Source organism: Hakea prostrata, chromosome 8 (assembly GCF_041222555.1).
Source record: "Hakea prostrata isolate BN-2017 chromosome 8, UWA_Hpros_2, whole genome shotgun sequence".
NCBI classification, from domain to species: Eukaryota; Viridiplantae; Streptophyta; class Magnoliopsida; order Proteales; family Proteaceae; genus Hakea; species Hakea prostrata.
Window position 1 is genome coordinate 1,128,155 of NC_142607.1, and position 17,739 is coordinate 1,145,893.

Below are 17,739 nucleotides of genomic sequence, written 5' to 3' on the forward strand. Positions count from 1 at the left end.
ACTATTGGTCATGTAATGGTAGGGTTGCATATGTTAGGGTTGGGCTCATGGACGTCCTAGGAACGGACCGGGTGTCGTGAGGAGTCATGAGAGCATCCGCCCCAATAATATGTGGATGACCATAGGGTTAAGGAGTGGAGTCCAACAGAGGTAGCCAGTCCGTGAGGATTCTTACTCCTAGGTTGCGAAGGATACTGAACCGAGTTGGTTGGTGCCATAGGGGAAGTATCTGGACTTCATATAGTATGTTACCATTATGACCTTGCATTGGATTAGAAACCCCGACATGCGCCAAGTACTCATTGCCAATGGTCGTGGTGAGAGAGTGTTGACTTAACCCCCAGCCATGGTTTGAGAGCCAGGTGTGGACTTACCCCTTTGCCCAGGATCCCTACAGAGGTAACCAGTCCTTGCCGGATCAGAGTGATGAGACTTACCTAGAGGAGGGCTGGTGTATATCTTAAAGCATGTCAGCCATTAGAGACTTGCATAGTTAAATCTTAGTAGCATTCATATTTCTGCATATCATCCATATCATTTCATATGTGCATTCGTGGATTGTATTGACATATATCTGAGAATTGCTTGTTCCTTACTGAGTTCGTTGGAACTCATTCCTTTCATTGTATGTATTATATAAACTGTACAGATGGTTGCACAATGTCGGAATTGGAGATGATTCATATGAAAGAGCCTTCTCGTATGAAGCTGATGTGAGACAGACAGTGGTACATGAACTTGCAGAGCATGAAGCCTCTTGAAGATGCGTGTGCGCACTTTTAGCACCATTGATGGCCGACGAAGGCAGATTCCCAGGATTTTGATGATCGTGTGGAGAAAGATTGGAGGACATCTTTATTTGCTAAGTTAGAAATCTAGTTTTTAGATTTATAAAAGAAAACCAGAAAGAAGATTATTTAGTTATTTATTTTGCTTCCGCTGAACTCGATATTTCTTTTGATTCTTGATTTTCCCTCTTTCGTTCGTTTTTGGTTATTTATTGGAGTATTTGGACTCTTGTAACCTTTTTATTGATTATTGCACTATTCTTGCTCTTGATTATCTGTATTTGTATTTATTATTATTGATAGACTAAAACCATGGATCCTGTGACGGTTCGCACCCACGGGTTGTCGGGCGGTTAACCGGGCCCGGCGGGCGGGGTGTGACATTTTTGGCTCTGGATTTTTGTGCCCAATTTTTAGGGTTTTTTGAAAACATTCATCTCCTAATGAATGTGCATGTCATATGCTTCAGGGTCAATCCTCTAGAGAGCTTACATGTGGACCCGTCCTCCCATCTTGTAGTGGAAAGTAGTAGGTTTGTTGTTGCTTGCACCTTTCTTTGATAGAACCTTGGTGAAATTGGATTGGTGGTAATGTAATCCTTAATCATAAGTGCTAGGATCCCTCCGAGGGAGGATGGAATCGATACCCTTCCCTTTCGGGTCATCATGTGTCACCACCTTTATCATGACTATAGTTATCACCCTTAGAATGTCTATAGTATCTTCTCCCAGAAAGAAATTGAGACCCAAAGGAGGGCCAGCTTAGCATGGAATTGGTGCTGAAACAAACATGATGTTTGTGGGCAGCAGTTTGGGAAACTCTGGTGTAGTGGTGCCTCATCGATGGGAACTTCTTCTCCTAGGATAGTCATATCAATATCTTCTAGCACCTTTCCGGAGGAAGCTTTTGGATTGGTGAAGAGGGTTCACCATTGATAAACATGCATCTATCATTATTTATTTGATTTAATTTCTCATAATTAATTAATTAGAAGAGAGTTAATTGAGTATCTTTGTGTCTTTTTCAAGAATAAAGTGATTTTGGTTATTATAGATAATATGGAGCAAAGTTGACAAATATATTAGATATTGGAGGATTTTAATCAAAATAAAATCATAGGATTCAATCTTGCTGCCCAAGAAATCATGAATGTTGAGATCCAATTTAATTAATGCAAGGAGAGCACGAATCTTAGCCAAATTGCAAACAAGTGGAGGTCCAAGGAACAAAATTGGTAACAAGATCTAAAATTCGTGCAAACAGACCCACCTTGAGTATTTGGGCAAAACTCTCTGGTCAAAACTCGGATTGAGGTGATTCAAGATGCTATAGAAAACGAAAAAATCTCCAACTTTCTAGTTTTGAGTTACCCTAGAATCCGAACAAATAAGGGTCGAATTAATGGGTAAAGAAGATGAGTTCATAGTGTGGGATATATAAAAAAGAGGAGTCCACCACATATAGAGAAGAAGACGGCGAAGACGGATCTTGGCTTTCATCTCTCTCTCTCTCTCTCTCTCTCTCTCTCTCTCTCTTGTGCAAGAAGAAGACCACAACCGTCTCTCTAAATTCCATTATTATTTGTTTTATGAGATTTGTTATAACAAGTAACTAGTTCTTTTTCTTTGGGATGTAGATGAACCATTCCTTATTTCATTAATTTGAAAGTTCTATGCCTTCTAGTTGATGCTTTTAATTGTGTTTGAGTATGGTTAAATTCTATAGCTAAACAAACTAAGCATGCCAAGCTTCAGCAAAGGACGATAGTCTTGCAAAGATAGGGCATATCTAGGAAAGACCATCTTTTGTTTTGAAGCGTAAAGTTATATTGGTTACTGAAAAGCATTGGGGATTCGAAATCCCAAAGATCCTCACTTATTCATAGTTAATTCCTTTGTCCTTTTTTTTAAGCAAAATAAAAACAATTCAGATTTACCTTAAATTAGGTTTTGTTGAATTCAATCTTAGTAACTTAGCTTTTAGTTCCCTATAGTTCGACCCCATACTTTCTGCTAGCTAGATTAGTATAGGGTTTCATTTTTGATTGGTTACCGACAAAATCAAATTTTGGTGCCGTTGCCGAGTAACCGAAGCACGGTTGCTAGGATTGATTTTTGTCAATTAGGCATAATTTTTAGAGTAACTTTAGTGTTTTTAATTTCAATTTTTTTTTACTTATTTAACTTATATCTTTTTCCTTTGTTTTGTAGGTAATTGCAATAGTAGAGATGTGATAATTAGTTTAGGTTGTTATCTTTTATTTCTTAGATATAATTTTGCATTTGATTTGGTTGTTCAGGTTAATTTTTAAAAATCCCCATCCCTCCGATCCCAAATGTGTAATTTTTGTTCGGAAGATAACGTGGATTGCACTTCATGTACGTCCTAAACTCTCTTTGCTGTAGTTATTTTCTTCTATTTTATTTATTTAACTTTTTTTTTTCTGTGTGTACATGGTCGTCGATCCCTAAACCCTAAGTTGACCTCTCTTGACTTAAAGAGTTAGAACGGACCTTGGCCAACCTTAGAAGGCAAAGAACCATGGCAAACAATGAGCCTCCACTGAGGCCCTTGAGTGACGATTTCATTCCTACGACATATACTCCAATTTCTTGTATTTAGTTGCCTGACATAAAGGCAGCTCAATATGAGATCAAGTCTAAGGTGATTCAAATGCTACCATCTATTTATAGACTTCCAAATGAAGAGCCTTATAAGCACTTAGATGAGTTTTTAGAGGTGTCCTCCACGGTTAAAATTCTAAATCTCTCAATCGATGCTTTAAGGCTACTTATTTTCCCATTCTCCCTAAAAAAATAAAGCTAAGCATTGGCTTCATTCCTTGGGCAATGTTAAAATTTCTAGTTGGACAGAAATGCAACAAGAGTTCCTTAAAAAATTATTTCCCATTAGTCATACCAATAACCTTAGGAGAGCAATAACAAGTTTTTCCCAACAAGAAGGAGAACAATTTCATGAAGCATGCGAAAGACTTGAAGAATTACTTACGAAGTGCCCCCACCATGCAATTCCTAAACGGCAACTGGTTTAGTGCTTTAATGATGGTCTTAGGGACCAACATAGGCAAATGGTTGATTCTTCTTGTGGTGGGACTTTCATGCACAAGAATGAGGATGAGACATGGGAACTTTTTGAGACCCTTAGTGAAAACTCTCAACACCATACTTTAACAACTAAAACTGAGATTCCATCCACCGGTCAACCAAAGAGGAGCAGTCTTTATGAGATCAATCCTACCATTGAGAAGAGCACTAAGGTTGACTTGTTATCTAAGAAATTAGACTATCTCTTGTTATTAGGACAACAAACCCCATCTCTGGTTCCTATAAGTTTCTCTCCACCTAATCAAACTAAAGCTTGTGCGTTATATTCTAGCCTTTCCCACAATGTCATTGATTGCTATTTGGTTGCACAATACCCAGAATTTGTTTAGAAGCATGCACATTTGGCTCAAGTAGCCTCTAGACTAGGCAATAACCATATTCCAATACCCACAACCTAGGATAGAAAAACCACCCTAATTTTACATGGCGAAACTCAATGCCCAATCTCTCTAATCCACTACCTTTTAGGCCACCTCCATTTAATGCACAACCTAATGCCTACAAGAGTGGGCAACTATCAGCTCACCAACCCTCACATAATTCATCATTTGAAGATAAGGTACTAAAGGCACTTAGTGTACTAAAGTAAAACACTCAATTGTTACATTCTCATTCTCAGTCCATTAACAAATTGGAAACCCAACTTGGTCAACTAGCTGATGTCATTAGTAGGAGGGAGACTGGCCAGTTACCTAGTTAGCCAATAAGTAACCTTAATACTCAAATTGGGTATGGGAAGGAACAAGTCCAAGCAGTTTCTGTTGTGACACGTAGTGGGAAGGAATATTATTCACCTTTGCCCATTCCTAAGCCACTGCCCGTTGATATTGAGAGTTGAGAAGAGGTTGATTCGACCCACAAGAATGGTGAAGATGCACACAAGCCTAGTAAAGAGACACTACATGTGAGTGTTCCTTATCAACTTCCTCATAAGGGGTTGCACATCCTGATTATGGAGGGTCCTACTCCTCATTCTTACACTCCAAAAGCCCCCTTCCCTGAAGCTCTTGAATCCCCAATTCCAAATTCTAGAAAGAATGCTAAGATGCAAGAGATGATTGACTTATTCTAACAAATTCATATCAATCTCCCACTATTAAATGCTATCAAGCAAGTTCCAGCTTATGTTAAGTTCATAAAAGATTTATGCACCCAAAAGTGTAAGTTAAGAACTCAAGACTCCTAAAAATGTGCACCTAACTAAATAGGTCAGCTCGGTAATTTCCAACCAACTGCCCCTAAACTCAAAGATCCAGGTACACATTTAATTCATGCGTCATTGGAGATCTATCCATAAGTAAAGTATTACTTGATTTGGGAGCCAGTGGGGTTCAGTTTACAATAGATTTGGTCTAGGAGATTTGAAGCCCACTAATGTGATTCTACAATTAGTAGACCGTTCAATTAAATGACCCCGTGGGCTACTTGAAGATGTTTTGGTAAAGGTTGAGGATCTATATTTTCTTGTAGATTTTCTAATCCTAGATATGGACAATCCAGCTACCAATAAGTTACCACCAACTATTCTTGGATAGCCCTTTTTAGCCACTGCGAATGCTTGCATCAATTGTAAATCGAGTTTCATGGACATATCATTTGGCAATAAGAAACTTATAGTCAACATCTTCAATGCATCCTTAAGGCTAAATAGGGATGAAGAGTGCTTTGCGATTAACCTTATTAATGAGGTGGTGGTTGATTATACTTCAAACATGCTTATTGATGATCCCTTACAACATTACTTGACATTTGGGAATTTGACATGGATATTGAGGAAGTCAACACATTGTTGGATTCTTCCACTCCTTTGGAGCAGCCATCATTTACAATTAGATTTGAGCCTCTACCTCCATTGGTTGCATCTCCCCAACCCTCATCCCTCATATTTACCCCTAAGTTGGACCTTAAACCTCTCCCTTCCAACATAAAGTATGCATTCTTAGGGAAAAATGAATCCTCGCCTGTTATTATTTCTTTTGATCTATCACCTAGGCAAGAAGACCACTTTTAGGATCGCCTTTTGAATTCAAGGCAGCCATTGGCTGGTCCTTAGCTGATCTTGAGGGCATAAACCCTTCTATATGTATGCATAGGATATATTGTGAGGATGCAGCGAAATCCCGTAGGGATCCTCAACATTGTTTGAATCCTAACATGAGAGAGGTAGTAAAAAATTAGGTGATTAAGTGGTTAGATGCCACAATTATCTACCCAATCTCTGATAATGAATGGGTCAGTCCTACCTAGGTTGTCCCTAAGAAATCTGGCATTACTGTGGTTCCAAATGACAACGGTGGCCTCGTCCTAACTCATACCATTATAGGTTGGCGTGTCTACATCGATTACCGGAAGTTGAACAAAGTCACCAAAAAGGATAACTTCCCCTTGCCATTTGTTGATAAGATTCTACAGAGAGTAGCAAGGCAAAACCACTATTGTTTTCTCGACAGCTACTCTGGTTAAAACCAAGTTCCCATATGCCCTAGTGACCAAGAGAAAACAACCTTGCCACTTTGGTACATTTGCATTTAGACGCATGCCTTTTGGATGATGTAATGCTCCAACCACCTTTCAAGGCACATGATGGCCATCTTTTCTAATATGGTTAGCCACTCCTTAGAGGTTTTTGGATCATCCTTTGATGAGTGTTTCAGCCGCTTATCACAAGTTCTTAAAAGATGTGTGGAGACCAACCTTGTTTTAAGTTGGGAGAAGAGCCATTTTATAGTTCAGGAATGAATTGTCCTTGGTCACGTCTGCACGTGGTATTGAGGTTGATCCGGCCCAGGTTGATGTTGTTGTCAAACTACCCCATCCCACTTCTGTTGGGCAGGTCCGATCATTCTTAGGCCATGCTGGATTCTATAGGCGTCTCATTAAGAACTTCAGCTTGATTTCTAGACCCTTATGCAATTTACTTGCAAAGGATGCCCTTTTTATCTTTGATGAGAAATGCCTTCATGCTTTCCATACCCTTCAAGATTTATTGTCTAAAGCACGTATCTTGAAATCATCTAACTGGTATCTCCCTTCCGAGATTATGTGAGATGCTTCTGATTTTGCTCTTGGTGCTATTTTGGGTCAAAAGGTAGATGAGAAGCTGATTGTTATTTACTATGCTAGTAAGACCCTCTCAGATGCTCAGATGCATTATACAACTACTGAGAAGGAATTACTAGCAGTGGTTTTTGCCCTCGATAAGTTACATTCATATCTTTTGGGCTCGAAGGTGATTATCTATTCAAATCATACAGCCCTTCGGCACCTTCTCTCTAAGCCTGATGCCAAGCCTAGGCTCATCCACGGGATTCTACTCCTTTAGGCGTTTGACCTGGAGATTAGAGATAAGAAAGGCTCAAAGAATGTTGTAGCAGACTATTTATCTCAGATTCCTGTTGATTTTATTCCCTTTAAGTTAATTAGTGAGACATTTCCTGATGAGCAATTATTAGTTATATCCTCTATGTCCACTCCTTGGTATGCTCATATTGTTAATTATTTTGTTATGGGGAGGATTCCTTTTGATTGGGATAAGGCTGCTAGGGACCGCTTCTTCTCCTCACTTAAGTACTATTATAGGGAAGATCCTGAGCTCTTTTGTTATTGTTCAGACCACGTCATTCGTCATTGTGTCCCTGAGAGTGAAATTCAGAATATTTTATCCTTTTGTCATACTCTCGCCTGTGGGGAAAACTCTACTGGTAATAAGATTGCAAGCAAAGGTGTAGGGTTTGGTTTTTTTTTTTTTTTGTTGCCTACATTGGTCAAAGATGCCCATTCTTTTTGTAGAGTGCGTCTTAGATGCCAACAGGTTGGCAATATTTCCTGCAGAGACATAATGCCCCTTAGCCCTATTATTGTTGTTGAAATTTTTTATGTATAGGGTATTAATTTCATGGGACCTTTTCCTAAATCATTTGGTAATGAATACATATTTGTAGTAGTTGACTATGTCTCTAAATGGGTAAAAGCTAAAGCTACTAGGTGGGTTGGAGCTTTGTTGAAAAAAATACTCCATTACCCATAAGATTGCCACTTCCTACCATCCTCACACATCTAGTCAATTGGAGGTTCTAATCGTGAGATCAAGTGCATCTTAGAAAAGACCATTAGACTCGACCACAAGGATTGGTCTATTAGATTAGAGGATGCATTATCGGCTTATTGGACTGCTTATAAAATTCATATTGGTATATCACCATACCGTTTAGTCTTCGGTAAAGCTTGTCATCTTCCTGTTGAGTTAGAGCATAGGGCATTTTAGGCGATTAAGACATTTAATTTTGATATGTCTAACGCTAGTTCTACTCACTGTCTTCAATTATCTGAATTAGAAGAATTGCGTAATGATGCTTAGGATAATTCGTGCATTTATAAGGACCGAGCCAAAGCTTTTCATGACAAACATATTGCTCAAAACTCCTTTATGCCTAATCAGCAATTGTGGTTGCTTAATTAAATTGCGCTTATTTCCTAGTAAGCTTCAATCTCAATGGGATGGTCCTCATGTGGTTGTTAAAGTATTTCCCCATGGCGCAGTAGAGATCCGTAACCCACTAAATGGGCAAATCTTTAAGGTTAATGGCCAACGACTAAAGCCCTATATTGATGGCCTTGTTGATGGCTAACTAATTGAGGAGTTGGACCTAGAAGACTTGCCTCAACACTCTTCCTGAATCTCTCACTGAGTCTGGCCAAAGACTCTAAACTTAACGCTTTATGGGGGGCAACCCATTTGTTTAGATGTTATTTCTTGTTCTTTTTCTTTTGTAAGGTTTTAATGTTGCGTGCTCTATCACGATTTCAAACATCGAGTACACTATTTCCTCTATTTTCCTATCTTATGTTATTCTTTTCTTTGATGTGTTGCATACACTAAGGTCACTGCATAATTTAGGTGTGGGGGTGTCAACTTGAGTAAAACTCGTTAATAGTTGGTAGCCCTGGTAGACCATCACAAAGATAAAAAGTGCCCAATTTTTTCTGGCTTTGGTAAGATAAATGTTTTAATTCCTTCCTTGGATACGAAATGAGAGTTTACGGGTTTTAGAAATCCCATCTGATGTGATGAGCACCCTCTTGAGAAAATAGTAATGGGTCTTACATTTTGTGACTGAGGTTGAATCGGAATATAGAAACTCCAGGTATTCCGAAATGTTTGACCATCTAGTTGTCTCGTATTGCCTTATGCTTATGGTGACAAGTTGAGACTGACTTTAGACTGCTAAATATGAACTGAATTGAAGTATAATGTGGGGAAAAAAACTGCTAAAGTTTAAAGTTTAGACCTCCTTCTGAGTAATAGGGTCTTAGTGTCATCAACATCATGCCTCACGTCAAACAGTTAGGGTGTCTTTGGTCCAATCTTGCCTGTAGCCTAGTTGGCTTGAGTAAGTAAGTTCGAGGGGTGTTCTACACCTAGTCCCTTAAGGCCATCTGGATTGAGAGCAGCTGACCCAACACTCACTACATGAGCCATCTAGAAAGCTTAAGAGGCAAGCCATTGCACAGACTAGAAATGTGTGCATTAAAGAAATAAGTGAATTAATATGCTTATAAATGTGAAACGTCTAAGAAGGTTAATATTGCTTAAATCCTGAGTTCTTGGTATTGCTTGATACCTAGATTAGTCTTATTTGAGGGTGAACTGGTGGTCTAAGATAAGAGGAGACTTCTTAATTGAATTGTTTACCTAGAGCTAGACTCAAGAGGGGGAGTAAAGAGCTTAAGTGTGGGGGTGCCTATATTCCCTTCAATTTTTAATGGAGTGTCTTTGTCTTAGAATCTATCTTTTTACTCTTACTATTGCCAAAACGATTAGAAAAGCACTTAAGAATTTTGTGAATATTCTCTGCAAACACTCATAAGACACAACTCGTCCACTAAGGTAACCTAGGGATTTAAAGGCTTGTTGCACATGCTAAGTGCAACCGTGATTCCTACGAAAGTGAGTTAGGCTTTTATTTATTTATTTATTTTTAGTATTGCTTTTATTGTTTGATTTGTTTCATTTTGCTCAAGGACTAGCAAACATTTAAGTGAGAGGGTATTTGATAAACATGCATTTATCGCTATTTATTTGATTTAATTTATCATAATTAATTAATTAGAAGAGTTTCAATTGAGTATCTTTGTGTCTTTCTCAAGAATAAGGTGATTTTGGTTAATACAGATAATATGGAGCAAAGTTGACATATATATTAGATATTTAAGGATTTTAATCAAAATAAAATCATAGGATTCAATCTTGCTGCCCAAGAAATCATGAATGTTGAGATCAATTTAATTAATGCAAGGAGAGCGCGAATCTTAGCCAAATTGCAAACAAGTGGAGGTCCAAGGAACAAAATTGGTAACAAGATCTGAAAATCATGCAAATAGACCCACCTTGAGTATTTTGGGTAAAACTCTCTGGTCTAAACTCGAATTGAGGTGATTCAAGATGCCATATAAAGATAACGAGAAAATCTACAACTTTCTAGTTTTGAGTTTTCCCATAATCTGAACGAATAAGGGTCAAATTAATGGGTAAAGAGGATGAATTCATAGTGTGCGAAATATATAAAAAGGAGGAGTCAGCCACAAATAGAGGAGAAGACGAAGAACACAGATCTTGGCTTTCATCTCTCTCTCTCATTGCATAAGAAAAAGACCACAACCCACTCTCTAAATTCCATTATTATTTGTTTAATGAGCTTTGTTATAATGAGTAACTAGTTCCTTTTTCTGTGGGATGTAAATGAATCATTGCTTATTTCATTAATTTGATATTTCTATGCCTTCTAGTTGATGCTTTTAATTGCGTTTTGAGTCTCGCAGAAGATGTTCTATAGCTAAGCAAACTAAGCGTGCCAAACTTCGGAGAAGGACGATAGTCTTGCAAAGATCATGGTAGGAGATCTCGCTCTCGAGAGAGATCTCGCCACCTTGAAAAAGAGAGATCTCGACCATCTCGGTGAGATCTCGGTCGAGATATACAATTTTTTGGCGTCAACTCGGTGGCCCATCTCGGTGGGTTTTAGGGTCCCAATTGGGTTGAAACTTGGTATTTAGCTTATTTAAGGCCTTTTGAACACGTTGGTGGCCTTGGATTTGTCAAAAACAACTCTATGTATGATTTCTAAGTCTAACCCTAGTGTGAAACCGAAATGTAGTAGGATTAGGGAATGCAATGTTATACAACATGTAATATAGAACCTTTAAAGCATATAAATGAAAAGCAAGAATATCAAATGCATCAACTAACTTAAATGTTATTAAAATTCCATCCATATGAGTATCACAATCTCAATTTTCAAGAATAAAATAATTATACAACCATTAGAAGTTCTATATAAGTCATTAAATCATAAATTCATAAGACAAGTAGAGAATGATTGATCTTCCTTGTTGTAGATGTGCTAAGAGTAGTTGCAAGTGAAAATTCAGCCAAAATCCACAAAAAAAGGCAAAAATTAAGAGTTCCAGCGAGATCCAGGGCGAGATATAGCGAGATATGGCGAGATATAGCGAGATATGGCGAGATATGGCGAGATATGGCGAGATCTCGAGCGAGATATCCCAACTCGCAGATCTCGACCTCCATCTCGTCTCGCCAATGTGAAAAAACGAGATATCTCGCGAGATCTCGGCGAGATCTCGCGAGATCTCCCACCATGGCAAAGATAAGGCATATCTAGGAAAGACTATCTTTTGTTTTGAAACGTAGAGTTATATCGGTTGGTGAAAAGCATTGGGGATTCAAAATCCCAAAGATCCTCACTTATTCATAGTTAAAGTTTTTGCATTAATTAATAGTTTAATTTCGAATAAAAACAAATCAGATTTACTTTAAATTAGGTTTTGTTGAATTCAATCATAGTAACTTAGCCTTTTAGTTCCTGTAGCTCGATCCCATACTTTCTGCTAGCTAGATTAGTATAGGATTTTACTTTTGATTGGTTAGCAACACGATCAACCATCTAGTTGTGGGGCCTTGGCCTTGAAGCTAGCGGTGGTGTCTTGGTTGTTCTCTTGACTGGGTCCTTCAGATTCAGGATCTGATCCACCAAGTGTAGTGTTTTGGTATTGGAGTCCTCCTGACTTGTTTTGAGGGCCTGCTTCTTCCTAATTACTGCTAGGTCCAAGGGTAAGAATACAATTCTCAAGCCTTTGTGTAGAACTTACACTTGTTTTCTCTCCCTATGATAATTACATTGTTATCATACAACCAGCATCTCCCTAAAATAATGTTAAAATCCCATGGGTACTACATCACACCATATCTCCTCTGAGTAAGAATGGAGACTGATGGGAACTTGGCACCTATGAGTGACTTCTAATGCTTCACTGTTTACAAGGGAGACTCTGGGGGGTTGGGGATGCCTCTCAATTTTAAAATCAGCCCTCTTTTCAAATTCTTCAAACACCAAAGCTTTCTGCTCACCTGTTTCGACTCTACTGTAGAAGGGGTAACTTCTATTCCAATCTTCTTCTTCTTAGTCTGCTTCAAAGACTTTTAAGATGGCATTGATGGAGGGGCTACCACAGGATTCTTCGAATTCAGTTTCTTCCTTGCAGCAATACATTGAATCTCCCATGGTGCTGACTGCTGCTGGTTCATGTAGCTCTGATACCACTTATGTAACCCTGGGCCTGGATCAGATTTCCAGGATCTTCTTAGATGGGAACCAGCACCAATTAGGGCCTGACTGGTAGTGTTATTTTAGGGTTTCAGGATTTGGGATCTTTCAATTAAGTGCAGGAACTTCTGATTTTTGTTCTGGTTCCCTATTTACTGCCAGAACTGAGAACTGAATGGGGTGTGAGGGGTTCCTACAGGTCAGAAACAGCAAGGGGAGGGGTTACTAGGGCTTGCGGGGGTGATGGGATGGTGCTACTGTTATGCGCAGAAGCTGGGGATGGGCTGTGGTTGGGGTGCGATGGCTTACGGAAGGTGGGAAAGGGGTGGGAACAGAAGTTCTGTACTTGTAAATTGTAACAGCTTGTTAGACTGTGCTTGAATGCTTGGAGGAGAAGGAAGTAAAGTTAAAATTGCAGAAAACTATCTCGAACCTAGCCGCAGGTCACCCATCTCAGGATCCTATGACTTCTCTCAAGTCCAATCTTCAAATCATAACTTTATTCAACAAATTAATATGAAAACTACAACCATTAAATAACCTTTGAAACCCAAACTGACTCAACTAAGGATTCTCTAACTGTAGAGATCCAACTACTACATAACTTGGACTTTAAGCTAACAAATACTTGCTAAATAAGGACTCAATTACTAATTTCAGAATAAAACTAATTTTAAGCAATAAAGTCCATTAGATAAGGACCCTTATTCCAACCAACTAACAACCTTATCGTAGCCAACAACCAACTAACCGACTTCAGCTAAAACTCTTAAATAACTCACAATTGCAACCCCCCCCCACAAATAGATCCCTCAGGGGTAGGTCAGCCAGCTCTAGGAAGCTTCTTGGGTCTAGACTTTTGGGCCCACTTTTTTTTTTTTTTTTTTTTTTTTTTGGGGGGGGGGGGTTCCAACCCAGGTTACATCACACATACACTAGAAGTACAGTAGTGTAGGAACCATCTCTTTTAATGAACAAAATGTGGTCTACATTAATCTGTTTGTAGCCTTTTGAGATCATAGCCTTATGAAACCTCCCAAACCACACTCTCAAAGATTGCTTCAGCCCATATAATGCCCTCTTCAACTTGCATACTTCCCTAAGTCTCAACAGTAGAATATCCAGGTGGCACATCCGTGTACACCTACTCTTGGATTTCTCCATGTAGAAAAGCATTATTAACATCTAACTGTTGGAGGAGCCACCACAAGCCGAACTATGTTCATTTTCGCAATAGGGGCAAATGTCTCTTGGTAGTCAATCCCATTATCTAAGTAAATCCTTTGGCCACCAATCTTACCTTGTAGTTCTCAACAGTCCCATCTACCTTGTGTTTGATAACGAACATCCATTTGCACCCAACAGTCCGCTTTCCTATAGGTACAGTCACCAATTTCCACGTTTTGTTTTTTCTCCAAAGCTCGCATATCCTCATCCATTGCTTCCTTCCAATTTTAATGAGATACTGCTTTACGCCAACTGTTAGGAACATAAGACAAAGGGTAAGCAAAATTTGAAACTCTAGGGATAGAGACTGATATATAACATAATTGAAAATAGGATGTTGGGTGCAAGTTTGTGGCTGCTTTCTCAATGCAATGGATAGGTACAAAGTGTGGTCAAAAAAAGGATCAGAAGCTCACCCTCAACGATAGGCTCATCTGGAACTTGTACTTCAAGACTAGAAGTTGAAGCTTCGAATTGGCTTGAGATAGAAGGGGGTTCTCACTGCTTTCTTTAATAAGTCTTCAAAAGTCTTTGCTTACCCCGCATATCATCGACCATTTGTTCTTGTCCGGTCATTCCATCTTACAAAGCAGGACCATCAGTAGGAATCTTGGGAGAAATATCCAAAGGAGGAACAAGAACCGGAACCTCTTCATTAATACTCTCCCCTTGAAGAGGTGTAAGGGAAAAGGAAGGAACTTGTTTGTAGAACGCAACATCCATAAAGACAAAGAAACAACGAGAACCAGGATACTAACACTTATAACCCTTTTGTATATGAGGATAAGCTAGGATGCACTGTAACCCACATGGATCCAACTTACCATGAACATGGTGGTTTCGGGCAAAGAAAACACAACCAAAAACCTTCGGTGGGACGGTAAAGGCTATTATCTCTAAAAGAACCTCAAGGAACAACGCTGGTCCAAGACTTGGGAAGGCATTTGGTTAATCAAATAAGCTACAGTAAGATCTGCATCACCCCAAAACCGAGGCACATGCATAGTAAACATTAGGGAATAGGCCACCTCAAGTAAATGTCTATTCTTGCGCCTCACAACTCCATTTTGAGGTACAGTGTCAATGCAACAAGGTTGGTTTATAATGCCATGGTTAACTAGGTAAATTGGGAATGCACTACCCAAGTAATAAGTCTTATTATCCGTACGAAGGATTTTGACTGTGGCCCCAAATTGTGTCCTAACCATCTTTTGGAAAATTTGGAAGCATTGAAAAACATCACTTCTCTGGTGAAGTAAGTAGACCCATGTGGTCCTAGTGCAAGAACCAATGAATGTTACAGACCATCTACGACCAGACAAAGATACAGTACGAGAAGGAACAATACTACGACGATCTGAAACAAGGTAAACATGTCTAGTATGTTCAGCTAAAATGCAAGCCTCACAATAGAAGTCATTTAAATATATCATTTAACTAAACTAGGAAACAATTTAGACAAAATAAATAAATGAATGTGGCCCAAACGATGATAAGACTACAATAAGGTAAGAAGTGCGGCAAAAGTGGAACTAGAGGCTAAAAAAAAAGCTGATGGAGACCCATTTAACATGTAGAGCCCCCCTTTTTGTCTACCACTACCAATCGTACGCCCCATTTTCAAATCCTTAAACACACAATGAGAAAGAAAAATTTTATTTTGCAATTCATGTCACAAGCAAGGCTACTGATTGACAAAAAGTTAGTCGAAAACTTAGGAACACACAAAACAAAAGATCAGGTAAGAGACAGGGAACAGGTAATAAATCCCTTCCCAAAGATAGGAGATAGATATCCATTAACCGTTCGAATAACATGGGTCAAAGGAACAGATGAATAAGTGTGAAACAAGGAAGATGAACCAGTTATGGGATAAATAAAATTAACACTAAGACAACCAAAAATTCTTACAGAAGACCGTGATCAGCAAAGGAAACAATGGCAAAGGCCACACTAAGAAGCAAGTAAAGTATGGCCATCAATTGACAAGGGTGTTGGAGCTTGTTCGAGGAAAGAGGCGTTAAGTACTCCAGTGTCAAAATTGGCTTGGTGTGCAGATGCTTGATTGCTACCCGTATTTCTATTCCTACCTCCACAGGAATTTGTGAGATGTACATGCAACTTCTAACACTTGTCTTTGTATGAAACTCTTTTCCATAGTACTCGCACTTTAATAGGGTACAAGAATCACCAGAATTGACTTATTGTTGCCAGAGCCAGCCACTGAAGCAGACCTATCAGATGTCAGAATATGTACCATAGTTGTCAAACGGTTGTCCTTAGTGTCAACCATAGCTTGCTCCAAAGAACAAAAAGGTCCTCAGAAAGAATATGTGCTCAAATCTGATCATACTCAATAGCCCTCCCAAAAAATCATACACTCAAAGCTAGTCTTCCGGTCTTCCCACTTCGAAAGGCCAGTAACATCCGCAGCAGAGGACAAAAATGGCCATAGAAGTCAAGATTTGATAATAGCCTCAAAGAGTGTTGTACACCTGAGATAAGGTAAGCTCCTTCTGTTGCAACTGAAGAATTTTCCTTCTGATCTCAAAGCACTGTGCACCATTCCCAACCTTAGAATAAGTCTTTTTAGCAACCTTCCACTTCTAGCAGCATCAGGAGGAGAAGGTAACTTTCTGCAATACTTGGTTTAATGGAATTAAGGAAAAATACCATAAACACACATTCATCAGTCTCCACTTGTCTTGAGCAAAATCAAGAGAAGAAGGTTTGTCAGAAACTCCATGAAGATGGCAAGTCAGATCATGAGCACCCATCGCAAGGGAAACAGATCAAGACCCACGAATATACTTGGTCCCGTTAAGCTTCACAATGGTCATCTGGAAGGGGGGGAAATCACGATCCCGAGAAACAGATGAAACAGGAGGATCCTCAATACTAGAAGAGGCAAGGGTAACTGGATCAGCCATCACAAGAATAAAAAAGAGGCTTATGAACTAAAGAAAAATGGGTTAGGTAAGAGAAAAGTGTTCACTACCACAAACAAGGAATAAAAGGTTGTTTTAGGTTAAAAAAAAATTGGAAGGTCATGGAAGGGTGGCGATATCCTTGGGAAGAATCACAAGGCCTACTTATAAGCCTAGGACCAATCGCGTGGGGTTAGGTTGGTTGGATAGGACTCGCAACAACGCTAGGAGAGTCGCAGGAGGGAGGCAACACTCCTAAAGGCTGCTGTCATGATCTTAAGTGTTTGTTACGAACGCAATAGTCCTGGTGAGGTCACGGAGTTGTAGCGATGCTCCAAGGGTCTCTTGCTAGGTTTGAGAAGAATTTTTGGAGCTGCGATGGTCAAAAAAGGGTTGTTAGGCCAGGGCAATAGTGATAAGGAGGTCTCAAGTCGCAGGCGATGGTTTTTCTCAGTTACAACTGTTGTTGATGATGATTGTTGTAACTTGTAATGGAGGAAGAAGAAACAAGGTAGCAGCAGCATCATTGGAGGGTTTTTCAGGTTTCAGATTTCTTATCATGGGAAAGAAGAAAAAAAAGAGAGAAAAAAATGTTTGATGGTGGCAAAAGGGTGTTGTGATGCTGGCGGAAGGGTGGTAGTAAGGTTCAGAGAAGCCTTGTGATGGTGGTTTTTTTTTCCCCTTCTCTCTCTCTCTCTCTCTTCCCTCTATGGTTAAAACAAGCAGGAAGGTGGGTGGTGCTCTGCGATTGAGAGAAAAGATGAGAAAAAGGAGGCGGTGGTGATGGTGCTCAATGATGGATCAAAGTTGGCTCTGCCACTATGTCGAAAGAGTTGAAGAAATGTTGACTTGTGTCTAAAGGACACAACAGGAACTTTATTTAATTATACTAATACCTTACCCATAGTTGTCAAAGTGTCCGCCTAGGCGACCCCCGTGCCCGTCAACAACAGAATGTGAAGCATGAGCAATATTCAACATCAAGAATCAATGAATCAGTAAATGCCTAGGTGAATGCTTTGACAACTATGGTTTGATGAGATAAACTTAT

General features: G+C 39.3%; 1 protein-coding gene and 1 non-coding gene across 2 annotated transcripts in view; both read right to left on the reverse strand.

Moving 5' to 3' along the window:
- The window catches only part of LOC149006161 (classical AGP protein), a 64,735-nt gene that overhangs the window by 44,880 nt on the left and 2,116 nt on the right, over positions 1-17,739 (reverse strand). The window lies entirely within an intron of this gene.
- Positions 3,712-3,818, reverse strand: LOC149006162 (small nucleolar RNA R71). The gene has a single exon (XR_016175360.1). It is a non-coding gene; the product is annotated as a small nucleolar RNA R71 (small nucleolar RNA).